Source organism: Lygodium microphyllum, chromosome 12 (genome assembly GCF_053477565.2).
Source record: "Lygodium microphyllum isolate KBCC chromosome 12, Lygodium_microphyllum_v1.1.10, whole genome shotgun sequence".
Taxonomy (NCBI): Eukaryota; Viridiplantae; Streptophyta; class Polypodiopsida; order Schizaeales; family Lygodiaceae; genus Lygodium; species Lygodium microphyllum.
The window spans coordinates 116,505,444-116,515,801 of NC_141146.1; positions in this window are offsets into that span (position 1 = coordinate 116,505,444).

Here is a 10,358-nt window from a genome sequence, read left to right on the forward strand (position 1 = left end):
GGATTGACCATGAACGAGAGTTAGGAGCCATAAGTCGAATTTGACTACACACATTTAAATCTTTGTAAGTAGAGATAAATCACAAAGCTTTAAGCCTTAAAGCCTAAAAAGCTTGAGAAAATAGAAGGAAGAGAGGTAGATGACAATGATTTGGCATGGCGCACTATACCCCCCAATTTGGCATCTGTGATTTTGTATCTAAAATCTTGAATTCAACTCCGGAGATTCTGCAATTAACTCCAGCAATCTCCCCCTCTTCTCAGTTCAACGAGAGGCTTGGGATGAAGCAAGATAATCCGAAAGCTAGGCAAATCAATTGTGGCATCTCTAGCAACCTCTATGGACCTCAAAGATCAAATCACCAGCATCAAATTGCATCTTGGAAGCTTCATATTGCTAACTTTGCCAAGATCCCCTCCATAAAGAGCTCTTCTTCTTAGCCACAACCTTTATTCTTTAATTTAGCTATAAATATGAGGCATGAGGAGCCATTAAGGGGAGTCCAAGCAAGAAGGGAGAGGCCCTTCTCAGGAGTATAGATTCATCCATCACTTCTATCCTATTCCCCTACAAAATCAAGACTCTTCTTGATTTTTCTAAATTCTTGGTGATCACCTCTCTCCCCCTAGTAAAATAAAAATTCCATCAATCTAATTACCCCCAAGATCCTTCACCAAATTTCCCCTTTTGCGATCTTGTGGTTGAAGAGCATGGCCCCAAAGAAGAAAGTTACGAAGGTGCGAAGGCAAGAGCGGACAATAACGCTGCGGACACAATTACTACAAATAGAATGGTGAGTACGGGGATTACAAACAAAGCCACAAATACCATCAACCAAGTACCCATCATGGATCCTCGTGTACTATTTTTCTTAATAAAAAACAGCTATCATGCCTTTATCCCATGAGCAGGCAACAAAAACTGCATTGCGTAAAATCAAATTTTTATTCGATTCCTTCATATAATCTCTTTGAGTAATTCTTGACTGCGAATTCTGAGGGGTGACTTAGGTCTATACAAGATGAACCTAAGTGAGTACAAGGAAGGTACTATGTCCCTAAAGGATCTAATATTTCTAATTTTTATGTTGATCAAACGAAATCTCTGATGGGTAATCCCGGAGGATTAGAATGGCAGGAATGTATCTGCATATGTACATACCTATGCTCAGAAGATGGAATTCTTTGGAGTGGCTCAATCTGCATGGAGCCGATATTTTGTATGTGTTACTGTTCATGAATTGGAAGCACGGATTACTGAATTATACTTGCAAGATGCAGACTGGGTAGCCTTCAAGAAGACACTCAAGGAAGAATTTTACATTGAGGATTTGATTATGTACAAGACTTTTCAGGAGTGGGTTATACAACCCAATAAGGGTCTTGTGGCTACCGAATTGTTAAGAGAATTTGAAAGTCGATTTGAGCAGTTGGATCTTGCAGAACAGCAAGCTCTTGCAAGTCAGAAAATTGAATTGTTTCTACAGCCACCTGATCCTGAGCTTCAAGAGAAGCTTGATGATTTGCTGGAGGATCAGACTATAGAGACATGTTTGAAAATAGAGTGGAGACGTGTCACGAAACTCCAAGGGAGTTATCCTCAAGTATGAAATTCTTGCTTAGATTCAGTCCAAACTAATCCCCAAGAAATGGGAAATCCAAAAGACTATTGGAAGGTATTGCCACTTATGCTAATTTTTCTCGATGTTATTAAGTATTGCTACTTATGCTAATTTATCTCAATGTTGTTAAGTATTTTCACTTACACTAATTTTGTCACTTAAGCTAATTTGTCTCCATGTTATTAAGTATTTTCACTTACACTAAATTTTGTCACTTATGCTAATTTGTCTCGATGTTATTAATTTTTGGAAAAAAAAGATTTATCTTAGAAGTAAACCTATTAGAAGTTTAAGTATAATGCATTCAAAATAAAGATGTTTGTGATTGCAAGCTAAGTACTGATCTTTTCTAAAATCATCAAGCTAAAAGATGGATGACTGAGTACAAATCATCGACAGAGGCAGTATTCCGGTGAGCACAGAATGCCGACTGTGGTAGTGTTCCTAATGGTGCTAGACCTCCCCAAGGCCAATGTGAATAAAAACTACTCCAAGGGGTTTTTCTCTTTTGTTTCGCATTAGTAAGAATGGACCAATCATGATGTGAAAGGTCTTGTCGTAGGGAACTTAGTCAGTAGGAGGAGGTAAGAACACTAGGGGGCTCTATTCATAATCTCCTTAGGTTCTTACGAACTATCAACTACCCTTCAATTTCTAAAACTATCCTGGAAGTTCCAATACTAGTTGGGGAATAGAACTTGGAGAGAATAATACTTCGAACAAAAAACATTGTAAAGGTCTTTTTTTTTCTGAAAGGAACTATTAAGAAGGAATTGTTTTACTATGTTTTTGTGTCATGAATTAAAGGCGTGTAAAAAAATTGTATCAAGAGATAATTCAAAGAAGCTATTTTTATATGTTGAACCTAAAGTGGTAGGTAATTAGATAACTAAAATTGATATCTCGAGGGAAGCGGGAGGATGGAACCCCAACAGATCTAGACCTATGGTTGGGTGGTCTCGCTAAGACGAGAACTTTCCTAAGAATGAATAAAAATTGCACATGATGGACCATTAGAAACCAAAGAGCCTGACTTGCATCACTTTAGAATCCGCTAGTACTAATTAGCCGCTAGTAATAGATTTGACCAGAAAAACTTAGGTTGATCCTCATGGGAGTGGCGAGAACTTCCACTGCAGGGGGTAGACTCAAGTGAGCCTTGTTAGCAAACTCAGAGGGTTTTATCAAAATCCTAGATGACGCTTCCTAGGACATCTCTTGATGGGCTACTAAGAACGTACCACCAAGGAAAGCTCGGGCAACACATTATACACACACACACTCCATTATGGAGGAGTGGAAAGGCAACTTAGTCTCTCTTCCTTCTATTGTTTTTGTTGTCCACAACTACATGGCAAGAGGTTCCTTATTTTCTTCCATTATTTTTTACTTTGTAAATTCCCTTTTTTCATCTCCCATCCATTATCCTATCCCATTAAACCTTTGTTCATGCGGATTTGGTGATAATACACAAGTATCTCCTTGATTTTTGATAATCATTCAATCTTTGACATATGAATGCATCTCGACTAAATTATTTTTGTAAGTAAAAAACATTAATACAATTTAAATAGTTATATCCAAGATTTATGAGAAACTTAAATAGGATTTAAAAGTAATGTTAATAGGCATATTACATCCTCCTTCCCTTAAAGGAATTGAGATGTCCTCATTTTGAGAAAAATTGAGGGGTATTGTTTACAAAGGGTATCTTCATCTACATAGGGAGTATATTCTTTAGGTTAGTCCCTCCATTGTATAAGATATTCTCAAATGATTCTATTCCTCACCCATTCCTCAAGGTTCTTTCCTTTGTATCCAAGATTCTATTAGGTTATAATTCTAATACACCTTGATTAGGCATTACAATTTGTGTGTCATCCAAGACATGTTTGAGATTAGGAACATAAGCTTTGAGCAAGCTGATGTGAAAGATATTATGAGCCTTCAGATGTTTGGGGACTTCTAGCTTGTAAGCATCCTTCCCTAAGCACTTTATAATCTTGTATGATCCACAATACTGTGGGCTTACTTTCCTAAACTTACCCATGGATAAGGAGCTCTTCTTAAGGTTTACTCTAAGGGATACCATACATCCTTCCTTGAAGGCTCACTCTTAAGTACCCAAATCAACACAAGTTTTATCAGTCCTTGGTTACTTGGATGTCATGATGGATGGATTTGGTTTGCTCTTCTAATTCTTTGCTTTGAAACTCTACTTTGAGAGTTGTATTAAAAAAATTCAAGGGTGTTGGATAGTTTTGGTCATACAGTGCTAGAAATTAAGTCACTTTTATACTCTGATGATGAGAAGCATTGTATGCAAATTCAACCAAGGATAACAATTGGATCCAATGCTTTAGCTTCTTGCTATAATAAGCATCCCTTAGTATATCCTCAAAGACTTGGTTTACCCTTCTGATTTGACCATTTGTTTGAGGATGGTAAGCCATGATGAAACATAGCTGTGTTCTAATACCTTCAAATATGCTTGTCTAAAACTTGGAGGTAAATAAGGAATCTCTATCACTAACTATCCTTCTTGGTAATCTATGGAGTCTAAAGATCTCTTAGATGAATAGTTGGAAAATATATGAAGCCTTGAAATTTGTTTTTACTAGAATAACATGAGCAAACTTAATAAAAATATCAACAATAACCATGATAGAATTATATCCCCCTTGCATAATGAATAATCCCATCATTAAATCCATAGAAACAAATTCCTATTTCATCTCTGGAATGTTAAGGGGCTTCAATTTGCTAGGTAATTTTACCCTTTCAACCTTGATTGTTTGGAAATTCACACCTTGGATTACATAATTGAGTACATTCCTTTTTCATCCTGTCTCATGCTCGCCTTTTTCTAATGCATTGAGTGTCCTAGCATTCCTTGTATGTTTAAGAAAAGGAGAATCATGAGCTTCCCATACTAACGTCTTTTTCATCTTTTGGCTATTAGGTATCCATAGCAAGTCCTTGAAGTATAAGAGTTCTCCATCCACTAAGAAATCTTTGAGTGTGATTGGGAATGAGTGTTTTTATCTTTTTGGGAAACAACTTGCCTAAGAGATTGATTATCAACATTCATTATCACTTCCTCCTTGACTACCTCAAGTATGGGGTGGCTAAGCATTGACACCAAGAATGCTAGTATCTCTCTTCTTAATGGCTCTTCTAAAACGACGGTATCGAGCAAAGATTTAGGAATTAATACATTAGCCACAACATTCTTTTTAGCTGGCCTATATTTCATCTCAAAGTCAAATATTTGAAAAATTTTGATCAATCTCTATTGCCTCATGCTAAGGTCATGTTCTCATATGGTTTAGAAGTAGGACATGAAACTCTAAGGGCAAGCACGTTTGGAAGATACATAAGGTTTGAACAAAGTGGACCTTGCTTAATGTACATTACACTTGATTATCATGTAGGACTTGAGTATGCTTTACACTGATATAACCTCTTAGATGCATGAATGTATTTGATACTCAAAGAATATAATTGCATCTTGGTGCATGAAAGATAGAAAGGGGTTTATTTTTGAAGAGAAAAGCATTAGTTTTAGGAGGCAACTCAAAGTGTGAGTAGAAAAGGAGTAGCTAGCACATTTTTTGAGTTGATCAATGTGAGTTTGGGGCTACTTTGTAGGTGCCATTATATTAGGCAAAAATGTGGGGGGGGAAATATGGTTAAAGCATGGACAACAAATGTGAACGATAGAGGATTGATTAGAGGCATAGCAGGAATGATTTACGAAAGGAAGGGCAGGCTTGAATTGTGTTTAAAGAGGGTTGAATTGTTGTGATTAAGAGGAGTCTTGATTTATTCTAATAGAGATGTACATTGATGTATCGAATCAAAAGAGGAAGTGCAATGCTAATTTGATGCATCATAACAAGGCTGATTTGCATATTCGTGTCAGGGCCGATTTGTGCTAAATATCAAGGGATGAACTAACATAAAACAAGTCTAAACTAACAAAAAGAAGAATATGGATATTCATAGATAAGAACATGTTCGCATTTTCCTCATTCTCTATTCTTCATTTTTTGGTACTCGAATGTGTAAAAAGGAGGGAGTTGAGCATATTGTGACCCAAGGAGAACAGGGCATCAGCCTCAGGTCTAGCCTTGGTACCCAAGAATCTACCAAGCTCTTACAAGGTGACAATGAATCCTTTTTTCCCACTTATTTTATTTTCACTCCAACCATCCTCATTTTCTTTTGGCTAAATACTACCCCAAGAAGGCAAGGCATTAGCCCTAGGTGGTCTGATTCATCCCCATGAACCTATAGGCCTTTACAAGATGATAAACACATTTATATGTATTATATGTATTTCAAACACATTTATCATTTTCTTCTTTTATTCGTTAGGCTTCCCTAGCTGCCTCACAACTAATAGGAATTCCTAGAATTAACTTCCTAGGAGGCTAGGAGGGCAGGTCACTAGGGCTACCTCTAAGATAGATTTTTGTATGCACGACAATGTCTTTGCAAGAGACACAAAACTACTCAAACCTCCCCAAACATACCTAACCTAATCCTAGGACATCATGCGGCAATTTGAATCTTGATGGATGGTAAGAAGAGTGATATAATGAGGAAGGTGATGAGCCATCTATTAATAAGTAACACTAAGTGTCGAAGAATCACAGAGTAAGTAGATTCATCCTACACAAATAAATTATGCTCATCATTAACATATCCTATGGTGATTTTAACATTTGAACATGTAACATACAAATCTCATAGTGCATTATTTGCATCTTGCATTCTTCATCCAAATCCATGTCAATTATCCATCTTCCATTTTTGTAAAGACTCCTTGTCATAACATTTATCTCAAACCCATGATCTAAACTTTTAAAGAGTTGAAAATTGGTTGTGAAGATTTTCTTACTCAAGAAGACAAGCAATGTTATGTGAAAATGCTATCAAAGTATGGTAAGACATTTTCTTTTTAGCCACATGAGATTGGCTATGTGGACCTTAATGTTTTTTCTCCAATTATTATGTTTATTGTGTCACATCTGCCTTGGAATTTGCAACTTAGTCTAGTACCAAAAGTTCATTTACCAAAATTGGTTGAATTGCATAATAGAAATATAAGAATGGGTATTTTAAAGCCATATTCTCCTATGTATGCAAATAGATGATTCACCATATCAAAAAAGAATTGTACTCTATGGTTCATATAGGATGTGCAACCAATGAATAAGGTAACTATCAAGAATGTTGGAGCAAGTCTAATTGTAGATGAGTATGTAGAAGCCTTTATAGGAAGGGAAATCTACTCCTTGGCTAATCTTTACTCTGGGTACTAAACAACACCCTACCACGGCACAAATAGAAGCTTGAACTGGCCAAGTAGAGGCTACAAATATGCTTGTTGGCCATGAAAACCTACAAGAAACCTTTCTTCCTCACTAAGAAACCATGCCTCAAAACACACAAGAGAGAGGCACACAAGAGATTGATAGATTCAAACCATCCTCACCCTCTTCCTCTTCCTCACTCTCCATTAGATTCTGCAATGAAGCACAAGAGAAAGAAGCAAGAACAAGAAGGCAAGTGTTGTGCCAAAATGGGAGAGGGAGAAATGAAGTGTGAGAGGAGAAGATAAAGGAAGAGAGAGGCTGTAACCACCTCAACCTCCCACCTCCTCAAATCACCCAACAAGCCTCTTCCTTTTCTTTGCTTGATATTATAAAATTGAATTGCATACATCTTGGCTAAGGTCTAAAGACCCTCCAATTTTTTAAATGAGACAAAAGGTGATTTTTTAATGTGAGCCTTTTGGACTACACATTTTACATTTCTTCGTAGACAAATTTTGATAAAATGGTACATTTGCAATGAGTCATTTTACAAAAATTTGTTTCCATGTGAGCACATTTTGGTGCCTATTTTTGCATTGATTTGGGGGCCATCAAGTATGATCAATTCCAATTGGCTTTTGAAAGTAGGGATTTGACAATCATAAAAACATCTTCAGCATTGATGAGGATGTGTAGGTACCATAAAGAGCAACTAATTTAGCTACACATATGATGAATGCTATTAACATAGCCTTACAAGATTTTATACCACAAATTACTATGCCTTTTCTTGATGATGTGCCAATAGAAGGGTGTGAAGAAGAGTCTAGGGATGAATGTCTATCCACAGCCAATAATAAATGGATGATCATTCTCTTCTTGAATAATGCCTAAGGTATATAGAGTCCAATATACCGAAAAGAACTAGAGCAAAGCACTAGAGAAGGAGATTGGAGCAGTTGTCAAATGCAGGAGCAATAGGGTAGCCCCCTAAAAATGTGCCAAAAAATGTGAGGGTTGATCCTGAGGCTCTATCTAATGTACTTGACCTTTAGAGGTTGCTTGACAATGGCTAAATGCCCTTCTAGAGTTTGGGAAGAAGGTGGAGAAGGTGAGAAGTTTATGCATACCTTAAACAAATGAAGTTATGGTTGCTATGGAAGCTTGGTTGAAGATCTGTTTCTTGGGCTGAAGTAGAATGGTTGAAGCTCCTCAAATGCTTACTCTAATACTAGTTAAAAGGGTGAGCAAGAGTAAGAGTGAGAAGAGCACAACTGGAAGTAAGAGCTATTACTATGGAGGTTTGAACTCAAGAGAGCAAGACTCATATGTGGTATCTCCAACCATCACAATGTGTAACTTGCCTTTCCTTTATAATTTCATAGAAGAGAATAAATAATAAAGAATAAAGATGACAATGATAGGCGGCTACTACCTATAGTGTATAGGTGTGTAGGCATTGAGTCAAGGTAAAAATAGGTGGCCTTTAACCCCCAATAAAAAACTGCTTTAAGTAATATTTGAAAATCATTAGTTTCAACTATTTCTATGTTGTGCTTAAAGGATGTTCAATGAATCTTGTGTAATTGCTAATTGAAAAAGTTACTTTTATGTCCTCACAATGTGGTAGGACACTTATTAAGTAAGTAAAAGTGATGGGTGCATTGGGTGGAGAGTGGGATGTTGGGTGAATAGCTATCCTAAAAGTGCCATCTTACAAATTGGTGGATGTGATAAATCTAGTGCTTTCCTAAAGGGGATTTATAAGAAGGGACAAAGGCTTGACTACTTAAGATCAAGTTATAGAATACAACTAGCAGCATTTTCTGGGATTGGAGTGAGATTATGCTATGATAGAGGGTGACGCTCAACTGCCCTTATCTCTTAGTCTTTTTTAGCCAAGTGATGTGTTAGTTTTTTCTTAGCCTTAATTAGTTGCAAAGTGACACTGCTTGGTAAAGCATTAGATTTTTTATAGAGACCAAGAAGTCATATGAACCTCAATTCATCCTAGTGGTTGAGGCAATGACATTCTATTGCCATGAGATAGACTCAAAATACACTTGACTAGCTACGTTTGCTAATCATATAGGATTAGGGTGGTGTTGCTCATGAAAGTTATCTAAGAGACTACCAAATGTCACCTTTCCTAGCTTGGGGGTGGATATGTTACACATGGTATCAGATTAAGAACTATTGATGGCTTGAACAATATCATTAATTATCCAATCAAAAAACTTGCAACACAGCTTAAGTAAAGCAAAGTGTGACTCAAAAATAATATCTCAATTCTTGTTGAAATAAGGACATCTTTATTTTTCTAAGGGGAAGAGGATGTAATATGCCTAAATTCCTTTGTTCCTCGATATTCTCATGGCAAGTCTCCATCCTAGAATTTGGACATCATGTATGGCTCATTGTTGCACGTTAAGCTAGTTAGTCAAGCTATTATCTAAGTTAATGAATTAGTTTGTAAGTTACTATTGATAAGTTTAGTCCAATTAGTTAGTCTATTCGTTAAAATATTTATTCAATAAAGTTAGTTAAGGATAGATATCTAGGATTAGTAGATTAGTCATAATAGTTAGTTAATACTAGGATACTTTAGTTAGTTTATTTAATAATAATAACATTAAATACTTTTAAATAATATATTACTTAGTATAGTAGGTAGAGGATTTATTTAGAGGGTCAACAACCTAAATATGCTATTGTGTGCCCCACCACTCCACTTCACCATCCGAGCTCTCTCCTATTAACAAATCAGTAGCCCTCCACCTCATCCACCTTTTCTTTAGGGCACCACTTTTCTTGCTCCTCCACTGCATACTCATCATTGCCTCTCCTTTCTATCCCCTTCTGCCATAATAGCTATAGCATGCCCTTCTCCAATGGTCATCACATCCCAATGCTAGATGAAGACAAGTTGCTTTATGAGGATGAAGTGAGATTACACTATGAGAGAGGCATTGATTCTCAACTCCCCCTTATCTCTCACTTGTTTGAACCAAGTATGGTACTAGTGGGACCTTAGCCTTGACTTTTGCAAAGTGAGCCTTCCTGATTGAGTGCTAGATTACTAATAGAGATCAAGAAGTGATAGAAACCTCAATTCAAATGTGATGTTCTCACAAGGTAGACTCAAAAGACACATGACTAGGTAAGTCTATAAATCCTATGGGTTCCAAATAGTATTGATCAAGAAAGGCATTTGAGTGACTACCAAATATTACCTTCCCTAGCTTAGCTAGGGATGGATATGTTATATATGGTATCAAAGCAAAAATCATCTATGGGTCAAATAATACCATTAACCCTCTAATCAAGGAACTTGCAGCACAACTTGAGTAAAGTAAAGTATGAAGAAAAAATAATACCCCATTTCTTTTCAAGATGAGGATATCTTGATTTTT